Source organism: Argopecten irradians, chromosome 2, assembly GCF_041381155.1.
Source record: "Argopecten irradians isolate NY chromosome 2, Ai_NY, whole genome shotgun sequence".
NCBI lineage: Eukaryota > Metazoa > Mollusca > Bivalvia > Pectinida > Pectinidae > Argopecten > Argopecten irradians.
The window spans coordinates 24,747,014-24,759,757 of NC_091135.1; the positions used below are offsets into that span (position 1 = coordinate 24,747,014).

A 12,744-nucleotide genomic window follows, 5' to 3' on the forward strand; every position below is an offset into this window, starting at 1 on the left:
CAATGATATTTATAGTGCAGGTGATGATAAAGATGATGATAATGACGACGAATATCTTATTCATTAAAGACACTGACCCACAAATGAAAGATTACTTGTAAGCTTTAGAGTTTACTTCTTTCACTTTCAAGTACTGTAAAAAACCCTAAGGGAAGTTATGCTTCAGTAAATACACGTAGAAAATATATACCAGCATGAATCTACATAATTATGAACTAGCATTCCTGCTGTCTATCTGGAGTGTTCATTATTGTTTAAGGTTTACATTGTGTTAGCTTCGTAGAACAGTCAATGTTAAGTTTCCTACAACAATGACTAACGTTTCTAATATTAGTGCTGTATAGGTTTACTCGCTTTTCTCGGTAGTATGTATTAGACCGTGTAGAGTGGAGTTACAGTAGTAAGTGAATGACCCTGCATACCTCATGTGTGTATGAGGATGTGGTACACCATCCAACAACACGTGCTCATGTACACAGTTAAAAAGTCTTAAGGGATTAAAAAAACAACATTAGTAAAACAACAGTAAAAACGTCTAAAGGGATTTAGTTTGATTTTCTGAAGACTGTATTCTTGGTATGTATAAATTTCATTTATATCTGTCAAAATATGTGATTTTAAGAGTACTAGTACATAGTTCAAACTGTCCATTTAGGTTTATGTATCTGTTACAGTATATATAGCACAATAAAAAAACAACATCAGAAACAAGCAACATATGATAAAGTACGAAAATATAATAACATCAGCAACTGTTTCTATTACCCTAGATTTTCTGTTGTTTATATTACCCTAGATTTTCTGTTCCAACATACACGCAACACACCGCATGCATGGGAGGCCGTCCTTACATGACCATAGCTGTTAATAGGACGTTAATTAATCAAGCAAACAAACATCCTATTAACAGACAGGGTCATTTAAGGACGGCCTTCCGTGTAATTACATAGTACTGTTAAATCCAAAACACAGAAACAGTGTTCACCACTGACCTTTAACCTTCGATATGTCGTCTGCTCATTTTACACAGCGTATACCATAGTGTGAGGACCTAGTTAGAGGATTGCTGCACCCATAATACACCTGATCCTGACAGTTTGATTTTTATCAGTTTTCATAAAGTCCTGCAAGATATTTGAGGAATGAGTCAAAACTCAAGACGTGCTTAACCACTGTACACCCACCGTTATGAAAAAAATGTTTCGTTACAAGTGAGGTCTAACATTATTTGTATTGCAATCGCAGAAAGGTTGATTGATAATTTCCAGCAAAAGCAATTTCTTTCTTAAGGTTCACTAGGTTTACGAATCATATTTTTTTTCAATAACAATTGAATAAATCAGAAACTATTATAACGTTACAGCATGTGTAGTTTGGTCTAAAATGTAGTTACAACACTAAACATATGAATTATTCCCTGTATACACATGCCGTAGTGATACTAATACTGCGTGTACATAAGGCGACCCGCTTTATTGAAATTAGCATTTATAATTGATCTATTTAAAATTGTCCATTGAGTGAAAATATACTGCAAGTGTAAAAAATAACCCTTTAAGGGACAATTCAGTCTAAAAGTACATGCAACGGTATCAATCAAAATGCTTAACAATATCGTGAAATTGTCAATATTTCTAATTATATGTTTCATAAGGAATGTAGATCAATACATGTATGTCATTATTTGCTTCGTGATTATTTAACAGAATTAGCCTAACTGAATTGTCCCTTTAAAGTAATATCTTATGGGACATAATGATCCGACTGTACAGTATGTATATGGAAATTAGAAGCCGTTTAAGTTTAAGTATTGACCTTTAAGATCAAAGCATATTTTGGAACGTTGATTGTCTCTGATATCGAACTAGTGTGAATTTTACACTTGTCCCTCATGTTCCATAAATTATCTCAAGGCATGCTTGAAGGGCAGTGTAATCTATGTGAGTTGGTGTGACAACAATTGTGTTATTGCTATAGGCGCGGCGGTTTGCCTCATTAATTTAAAAGTATTAATTTGATAATGCAAGTAGAATATAATGCACATTTAAAGTGAATAGTCGGGCAAAGAAAACCAGTCTAAATGCGTTCATTGGCCTTTCAAAAGTTCTCACATATTAATAGGACGGTCAAGTTCTGCTTAGTTTCGCAGTTCTGGCCATTAAAGTCAAGAAAAGTTGAAAGCATTGAAAGCGAGGCTGCGTGGAAATGTAACCACAGACGTTAGTGAGCCGGGAGGACGTTTTAGAATTCCCATACTTTAAATTAATTTTTTCGTACGCAGACAGATTTTGACGAGAGATTTTATTTTTCTATTTCATAAGAAATAATACTGGATACATTCACACCATTTTCACCAACTTTAGCCATCCTTGCCCGACTGTTCACTTTAACATCTTATCCGTGAAATTGATAGTTTTAGATTTCACTTTTAAACAGATGCTCATATAAAAAACCAATTCTGGAATAAATCCAAAACTAACTCCCTGTGGCAACAACACAAGCAGATGTAGGCTAAGCAAAAACATAATAGCAGCCTCCAACGAATCCATAAAAATCATCAAACTGGCCAATTTTATCAATGGGCAAAATTTGCCAAACATAGCAATATATGACAAGAATGAACTGTCAAGAATTTCTATTGAAACCAAGTAAAATGATTATGATCAGCATTTTAGTCAGATTTATATCAACTGGAGATGTGTATCTCGTTAGATATTATAGAAGTAATTTAATATCACGATGATTCACTATTCTCGGAAATTGTTTGTAATTACATTTTATCACTGTGGCCCTTAATTAAGTCTGCAAAACTCTGAAACAACACTTAGTTTTAAATCGATTGGACTTATTAAGATGGCTAATATGATTTAAAAGGCTCTTAATAAATAGTTCATCTACTTTTAAAAATCACTTAGAATCATAACATAAAATGCAACATTCAAGCTCTGTGAACTAAGACATTTCGTTATCATTAATTTCGTTCAATTATACATGATGTATCATTTTGGCATTATCAGCGCAATAGCCATGGCTGTTAATAATGTTTATTTAATCAACTAACAAAGCATCATTAGATAAAAGCTTGGTTCTCGGGTTCATATCACACAAATAGCTCAAAACTCTTATACACTAATCACTTGAGTAACTGTTTATCAACATCACTTCTTTTCTTTTTAAACATGGACAAGGTGCAGCATGTATACTTAAATCATTTACATGTCCAGGGAACGATTCTGATAAAATAGACTATAAATAATGAGGTGTGATTTGTATGACAATATTATGGAACATGTACAACTTTTAATTGTTTTAGTAGGTGAAAAGAATGCATTCTTTACATATAGGTACCTTTTATTAAATTAACTGCTTAAATTCTCTGATGGAGGTCTGTGAACTAATTTACAGATGTCGTACAGTAGGTGTTCACCTCTCTTTAATTTGTCCCTGTTGGTCTCGTTAAAGTCATCTATGCTTCATTGCCTGTATTTAACCAAGTCCTTGTTTTCAAAGTGAAGGTTTCGAAAAGACGCTTCATGTATCAACGTGTTTATCTACCGACCAACCGTTTTACTTTTGATGATAGCCTTTCGCTATCCTGATCGTATTTTCCAGCACAAGGACTTATTCTGGGATTCATTAGATGAAATTGAAATGGTTTTGAGATAAGCGAATCTACTACGAGGTATTCCCAAACGCCAATGGCCGCCTGTCAAATGTGTAATCTAATAGTAATTAGTAGTGAGAACTTGCTGTAAACATGGGAAGATAAACATTCCCAGGCTTTAATATGTCTCCACCAAAAAAATAAAATAAAAATAAAACAGTTCCAAAAACAGTATACGAAAAAAGGATTGTACGAATTAGCAAAACAACCGAAACAGGGTCAATAGTATTATTGTTCACTGATATGATGCCTTTTAATTTTATTTCGAGAATGGTATATTTACCGTTGTTCGAAGAAGTGTTGTCGTCTTGAAAAGAATTTCGAAACAATGTCATTTTCTTAAAACATTCCGCGATGACTCAAGACAAAAAGTAATTTCAGGTTCGTTTTTTTGGAGACACTTAAGTCATCATATACTGATCGGTATTTCTCGGAAAAAATGAAGAAACGCCTTCTAATAAGAACATTTCGATTAAACTGCGGGTTATAAATTTTACAACGAAGCTTGCGTTTTATTCCAAAAGTATGGTGCACTTAGGTTAGCTACAGATAATTACTTGCAACTTAAGATTCCTATTTCATATCAACGTTTCACATAATATTTATTAGAAATATTATATCCAGCGATTCGAAAAACAACTTTTGATTTGAAAGATAAAAAACATAGTTATAGTAATGGTTTTTAAACTATTCACAACGAATGTTTTTTTCCAATATCATGTAAAATTAGTGTTGGTGAAGGCATTTTATTTTGTAATGTTGAAACAAAAATACATTAACTACGTCTGAAATAGTGTGGATTCAACAAACGAAATAAAAAAAGAAGTTAACGCATGTCGGAAAAAATGCTCTCATGTCAATCCAACCTCTCTACTCATCGTTCTCACCAGGCCCCAGTTATCGCTGCCGTTATCAAACACTGAAAAACATACTGTTAGAGAATGGGAGGATATTCAATTTACGCATTCCACATGTTGATATGGATATACTTGGTTAGTAAATATTGATGAACAGTTTTTATTACATTTTTAATACATTTTTAATTTTTTGCCAAAGACTCAACTTGATCCCCTTTACACGTCTCCAGATCGTCTACGGTAACAAACTTGCAACTGAAGATAGCAGCTGTAATGGCCGTATCGCATCGGAAGTACACCATACCAACCTCTTTTCTCATCAGATAGTCGAAGATCTTCATTTGTTCAGGTTTTACTTACTGATCCCATATTTTGGCAAAACGTTACCTACTGCTTCGTCAATTTGTTTTGCATTTGCCGTGTTGTTAATCACAACAAATGTGGTTGATACACTCAAGTTGATCGACTAAAATATTCCATATGAATCGATTTTCATTGGAATGTAAGAAAAGGTCAACAGAACATGACACATAGGGGAATTTGTCAGATCTTTTTGAAGCATATTATACCAGAGCGTTTGGTTTGGTTTTATTAGTTTAACGTCCTATTAACAGCCAGGGTCATGTAAGGACGTGCCAGGTTTGTTGGTGGAGGAAAGCCGGAGTACACGGAGAAAAACCACCGATAAGCAGTTAATACCTGGCAACTGCCCCACTTGGGAGTGCGTAGTCTAGTATCTTGTTTTAATGATGAAAATAAAAGTGGTATGTTTCACCAGAGTGAAAATATCAGTTTTGGTATTTTCATTCATTTGAAACAGAATTTATAGTACAAATATCCTTTTAGCGGAATTGTCTGTTGTCCGTCCGCGGAGTGTAGCTTGTATGTAGTGTGCGATGCATGTCTTTGGAATATTGCGGTATATTCGTCTTGTGTATTCTTGTATATTGTATTTATTGTCCTTTTAATTGTGATACATGAATGAAGCATGATGACGAAGACACAAAGCAACACGTCCCATCCGGTCACATTATACGGACAACGGACGAACCAGTCGTCTTACTCTGTATAGTGAAAAGTAGAGAAAAGATCCTTCTTTCTATTGTCAGACATTGATCATTGTTTAATGGGCGCTAAGTTCCCTCTGGGATATCTTGTTGTTATTTATCACATACTAGTTACCTTATTATTTTGCCAATGATATACCTTACATGTGTACAAATGTATGTTAGATGTATGACCAGTTCATACATACATATATTCTACATGTTATAACTTAACATAGAAGGATTAGCCAGTCTTTGTTAAACTAAAAACCGTTGGACTGTTTTTCATGCTATAATCAATTTTCTCATTACCTAGACTCTTAAGGTGCTTACCAACAACCAAAAGCTGAAATCTTGCCAATTTTCATCTAATTGAAACAGACAGACATTTATAGTTACTTAATACTGAACATATTTACAATACAATGATGTGTATACGTACTACTTTAAGGCAAAACTATGTAACTCTTTCAGGTGATTGTTTTTATGAACAGCAAATCATCCAAATTGATTTTTTGTTTGTTTGTTTGATTAATTAACGTCCTATTAACAGCTATGGTCATAAAAAGGACGTCCTCCCATGCATGCGGTGTGCTGTGTGTATGTTGTGCGAGGTGTGTGTTTTGGGAGACTGCGGTATATTCATGTTGTGTCTTCTTGTATAGTGGAACTTTTGCCCTTTTTATAGTGCTATATCACTGAAGCATGCCGCCGAAGACACCAAGCAACACACCCCACCCGGTCACATTATACTGACAACGGGCGAACCAGTCGTCCCACTCCCTGTATGCTGAGCGCTAAGCAGGAGCAGAAACTACCACTTTTATAGACTTTGGTGTGTCTCGGCCAGGGGACAGAACCCAGAGCCTTCCTCACAGGGGCGAACGCTCAACTCAAGGCCAAAAGTGAGGCGGTGCCAAGGGAGGCATTAGGAAAGATAAAGTCAGTTAGGAAGAAGAGAAAAGATAAGATCCTAAATTTAGTCGCCTTTTACGATCATGCAATAGGGACAGCAGGTACAATTCTAACGCCCTACCTGCAGGGCACCATCCAAATTGAACAGGTCTATTTATTCATTAAGAAATTTCCTTCCAATACTGTTGGCATTTATAACTCCGTTAGTGACATGACCACTTGTTTGTTAGGTAGATTACACCAAGAGATTAATGTGCTCATAAGAAGTAGAAAATTCAATAAATTACAGTTTGGGTGTACCATACATGTTATTTATTGCAGGATGATATACAAGGATATGTTATTGCTGACAACTGTTAGTATATCGCAATGGAAATTACAGTTGTGTGACCGCACAACGTTACACGGTATGCGGAAGTTGTAAGCAGATGTGCGGTCTGTGCGGTAGGAACGATGTATGGGCGATAGTTATCGTGATTTATTTAAATTGAGGAATTCAACTTTTTATTGAGTAAACATGCGAAACGATGATGGGGTTTCTTTCTCCTGTATCGAAGACAAAGGATATCCATTAAATAACAAATATGTATTTTGTTTTTTTTTGTTAACTTGACAATTTACGTACTTGAGGCTGCTAAACAGTCTACTGTACTGGCTAATTAGACCTTTATAATGTTGATTTAAACTACGTACTTAATACACTTCTTCAAACTTTTTCTATTGTTAACTTAAAACATTCAGTTTAAATTGATGTATATTAACTTAAAAAAATAGAATTTTAGCAACTAAATACGTCCAAAATCGTTTGAAATGTGCATGTACATGCAGTGTACATGTACATATGCATTTAGCTTCAATTATTCTAGATAGATTTTACCTGGAATTTATATAGTATATTATCTAGTTCATTTATGTATTCGCATCTTTTTCTATACTAGATCTGTTGGCTAGTATATTAGTACAGAAGGGAGGACAATTCATGGCCAGAGGGCAGAATTAGTTTCAGGATATACATGTATATAATGTTGGTTGGTTTGGTGAGGGGCTGGGTGGGAATTGTTAACTTAACAACATTTCAGTTTTAAAATTTGGATGTATATAAATAACTTAAAAATCATATAGATATTTTAAAGCAGGACAGCTTCATTAATCAAAACTATTGTCATGTGGTCTCATTAAGAAATTACATTTAGATATTCAAACTTAACTTTACGCAAAATCGTTTGAAATGTGCATGTACATGCAGTGTACATGTACATATGCATTTAGCTTCAATTATACTAGATAGATTTTACCTGGAATTTATATAGTATATTATCTAGTTCATTTATGTATTCACATCTTTTTCTATACTAGATCTGTTGGCTAGTATATTAGTACAGAAGGGAGGACAATTCATGGCCAGAGGGCAGAATTAGTTTCAGGATATACATGTATATAATGTTGGTTGGTTTGGTGAGGGGCTGGGTGGGATATAAGGAAATACACATATATACATGTACATGTTTACATGTAGTATAAATTTAATTATTAATAAACCCCTCTCCTTAATAAAAGATAAAATTCAAACAAGATACAAACCAAAGTGTATACATTTTCGTCATTTAAAAAAAATCAATAAAATTATAACAATTATTCTCAATTGAAAGAATAAGTAAAAAATTGATAAAAAAGTAGCTATAAGTTTATTATTATTATTTGAAACAAAACCACACATGGGATCAAGAAGACTAAACTAATCAGGTTATACAGGTACAGAGGCGGTCTTAGCATGCTATAAATTGAATTGAACGCTATAATTGACCCCTGGGGTTAAAGAAAAGACATGTAGGTATACCTTACTTGTGACGCCTGACTGATCATCATCTCAGGTAAGGTGTCATCTTCTAAGGTGGTGGGATGGGGGAAGAGGGAGACAAGGACCCTAGGCTAAGTGACAATAACGACAGCCCTGTGTGCCTATATATACGTGTAGTTTACAGTTCACAAGTCATTTATAATTACTTGTATGCAGGTAGAGTGTATACCTGTATCCCCATGTACATGTGCACACCGTACAGCACACGTATATAAGTGTATGTGACAGAATTTTGTACCATTTGGTTTACTACACATGTACATTTAATTGTTTGTTTGATTAATTAACGTCCTATTAACAGCTATGGTCATGTAAGGACGGCCTCCCATGTATGAGGTGCGTTGCGTGTATGTTGTGCGAGGTGCGTGTTTCGGGAGACTGCAGTATATTCATGTTGTGTCTTCTTGTATAGTGGAACTGTTGCCCTTTTTAAAGTGCTATATCACTTGGCGCTCAGCATACAGGGAGTGGGACGACTGGTTCGCCCGTTGTCAGTTTAATGTGACCGGGTGGGGTGTGTTGCTTGGTGTCTTCGGCGGCATGCTTCAGTGATATAGCACTAAAAAAGGGCAACAGTTCCACTATACAAGAAGACACAACATGAATATACCGCAGTCTCCCAAAAACATGCACCCCGCACAACATACATGCAAGACACCGCATATATGGGAGACCGTCCTTACATGACCATAGCTGTTATTAGGACGTAAATTAATCAAACAAACAAACAAACAAGCTATATCACTGAAGCATGCCACCAAAGACACCAAGCAACACACCCCACCCGGTCACATTATACTGACAACGGGCGAACCAGTCGTCCCACTCCCTGTATACTGAGCGCTAAACAGGAGCAGAAACTACCACTTTTATAGACTTTGGTGTGTCTCGGCCAGGGGACAGAACCCAGAGCCTTCCTCACAGGGGCGAACGCTCAACTCAAGGCCAAAAGTGAGGCGGTGCCAAGGGAGGCATTAGGAAGGATAAAGTCAGTTAGGAAGAAGAGAAAAGATAAGATCATAAATTTATTGCCCTGCAGGTAGGGCGTTAGAATTGTACCTGCTGCCCCTATTGCATGATCGTAAAAGGCGACTAAATTTAGGATCTTATCTTTTCTCTTCTTCCTAACTGACTTTATCTTTCCTAATGCCTCCCTTGGCACCGCCTCACTTTTGGCCTTGAGTTGAGCGTTCGCCCCTGTGAGGAAGGCTCTGGGTTCTGTCCCCTGGCCGAGACACACCAAAGTCTGTAAAAGTGGTAGTTTCTGCTCCTGCTTAGCGTTCAGCATACAGGGAGTGGGACGACTGGTTCGCCCGTTGTCAGTATAATGTGACCGGGTGGGGTGTGTTGCTTGGTGTCTTCGGCGGCATGCTCCAGTGATACAGCACTATAAAAAGGGCAACAGTTCCACTATACAAGAAGACACAACACGAACATACCGCAGTCTCCCAGTACACTCACCTCACACAACATACACGCAGCACACCGCATACATGGGAGGCCGTCCTTACATGACCATAGCTGTTGATAGGACGTTAATAAATCAAACAAACAAACAAATCATAAATTTAGTCGCCTTTACGATCATGCAATAGGGGCAGCAGGTACAATTGTAACGCCCTACCTGCAGGGCCATGTACATTTAATATAAGTACATGTAATAAGATAAAGTATTGTATTTTATGCGTATGTGTAAACACTAAAACAGATCTACATGTATGATTAAAATGTCCCTTGAGAACATTAATTATATACGACACTCCCCATTATTTTATGTCATTAATTTTTTATTTACTACTTGATTTAATCATCTAATATATGTACACTACTTAATACAGATTTCATGTTCAAATAAAATATATATAGAGATCGCCCAAACTGTCAATACAATTAATAAATCAAAATTAAATATATGTCATTCAAAATATATTTCAAATGTTATGATGAAATATTACATGCGCAAAAACATATGTTTAAACTGAAATGAAATATTAGATTTAGATATCACTTAAATGACAGAACAAGCAAATTAGAATCATCAACACGGTCCGTTTATAGAATGAGTTCGCAAAATTGATTGACCAATCGTCCCGATCGCACCTGTGCGCTGTACGGACGATGTGCGCACGCAGTTTTTGGAACGTTGCACGGTCACACAACTATATTAAACAACTACTTTTAAGCATTTCATACATATCGCTCATTCATCTTGTATGGGGTGTGCTACATGTACTTAGTGTCTTGGCGACAGGCATACTTCAGTGATATCGCACTATAAAAGAGCAAGGGTTCCACTATACATAACGACACAATACTAATATACATTAGTCTCCCAAAACACGCACTTCGCCCTACACACACGCTACATACTGCATACATTGGCGGCCGTGCTTACATGACCCCGGATGTAAGTAAGACGTTAATTAAAAAAATTACTCAATTAACATCATTAACCAGCCAGAGTATTTAGCAAATGTGCCCGGTGAGTCTGTCATAAGTGACTTTTCCAATTAATTAGAGGTGCCCTTGTAGTAGAATTGACTATATTTATTGAAGTAAAACCTATATAGTATGTCAAATGGGCTTTCTTATAAAACTATGATGTCACATTAGGACATTGAGATTGGTAATGGAAATTCAGCTTTGAATGACTACATATAGTGTTGTAGCAAGTAAGAAAAGCTTAACTTCACTAAACGCAAGTCCTCCATTCCATGCATGCATGACTAGGTACAAATGGTGGAAGGAAAGGTATCATCTACATATACTCTTCACTAAGTTATAATGATTGCTACAATTCTACCACTTTGTATAGTGTGATACATCATTGAGTTGACGTTTAATATCATACTGTCTTTGAATTCAGGAAAAATTACACAATGTGTAATCGTAACCAAACCGTGCAGTTATTTTCACCTTAATACCTATTTCATATAATACCTATTTCTCATCATTCGTTTTTATTTTACCTAGATGCCATAATGATTTGATATTATAACAAGGTTTGTGTGTCTGTAAGTCACATGCCCCTCCGAATAATCTTCCTCAGTTGTAATGCAATGTGATACTCTAATGAAAGATGTATGCAAATATGCAAAAACCACTGATAGGCATTCTATTTTAAATCTTGTTATATGTTATGCACTTTTGTTTAAAATTACAGTTATTGCGAACTCAGTAACATTTAGCATTTACGTAGTAATTTGGTTACTTGAATTAGGGCTAATTGTGTTCATGTGCAACAAGGATTGTTTAGCTGCAAACACATGTATAATCACTCCCACAGAATAAACTGTAGACAGCATGTTTAAATGAGTCGTATGTTAGCTACAGATGCTGATTCGAAGGTATTATGGAGTACGATTTGATTACATGTACTTGCAGTAACCACGTCTACCGCCTATACCAATTGGCTAGATTTATTTTAAAACATGTTCTGCACACGAACATACCACAGTCTCCCAACTCACGCACCTCGTACTACATACACGCTACACACCACATAGATAAGAGGCCGTCATTACATGGACCAGGCTGTTCAATCTGATTTAAACACAGATCCTTATAACCACTCCGTTCAATAGAGGATCTGACAATATCCCATAAGGGGTCACGACCAGATGACCTTTAAACCACGTGTGCTGCAGAGCAAATGCAGTTTCTACACCTTACAAGATCAATTGAAAACGTCTTTTCGTCCCAGTATACATAAACAATTAGCTTTGTTGTGCACTTCGGGCGAGATGACTACATACACGAAAGTAATTTTGACAGGCTTTTCAAACTTTATCGTCCTCAGTCAAGATTCTGGCAGTGCCAATTCGATTGGCCATTTCAAAAGGTCATCTTTGACCCCTATCTCATATCCTCTTATCCAACGTAGTGATAATAAGAATCTGTATTTTAATCAGATTGCAGGCTGTTAATAGGACGTTAATTAATCAAACAAACAAAGCATACATTCCATTGTGGTTGATATATATAGAAAATAACATAACATTTTTTATATTTCATTTCACTCCTCCATAATAAAACTTGATCATATTAGAGCGGATGGTCTATATCCCACTTTATTAGTTGTCATTTGAACTCCCTAAGTGGATCATTAGTTCACTTTGGCGGGATGATGTATCGTGTGTTATATAATGTTACTGAGAACTACGATTTGAACTTTGACTTCCGTTCTAAAACATTATTGGTTTCCATCCTTTACTTTTCTAACGTCCATTGTTATAACTGATTAATATATGGTAAGTGGTTTTTTTAATCCTACTATAATACTATAGCCCTATAAAATCTTACTTGTATTCAGTAAACATCCGATACTTAATACATATAAAATGTTCAACCTGCGAGATTCCTCTTCATCTAGATAGCTGGTTATAAAGATTTATCTCTTGTGTG

The 12,744-nt window shown here is 35.8% G+C and overlaps 1 protein-coding gene across 8 annotated transcripts in view; it reads left to right on the forward strand.

Moving 5' to 3' along the window:
• Positions 1-236: 236 nt before the first annotated feature.
• Positions 237-12,744, forward strand: part of LOC138314899 (melatonin receptor type 1B-B-like) — a 41,859-nt gene continuing 29,351 nt past the window's right edge. For 4 of the 8 annotated variants that reach the window (XM_069255516.1, XM_069255517.1, XM_069255513.1 and 1 more), the window contains exon 1: positions 243-576. The gene's annotated coding sequence lies outside the window, so the exon portion shown is untranslated. Of the gene's footprint in view, positions 577-12,744 lie in introns of all 8 variants that reach the window. The other 4 variants (XM_069255519.1, XM_069255518.1, XM_069255522.1 and 1 more) reach the window with 4 other exon arrangements.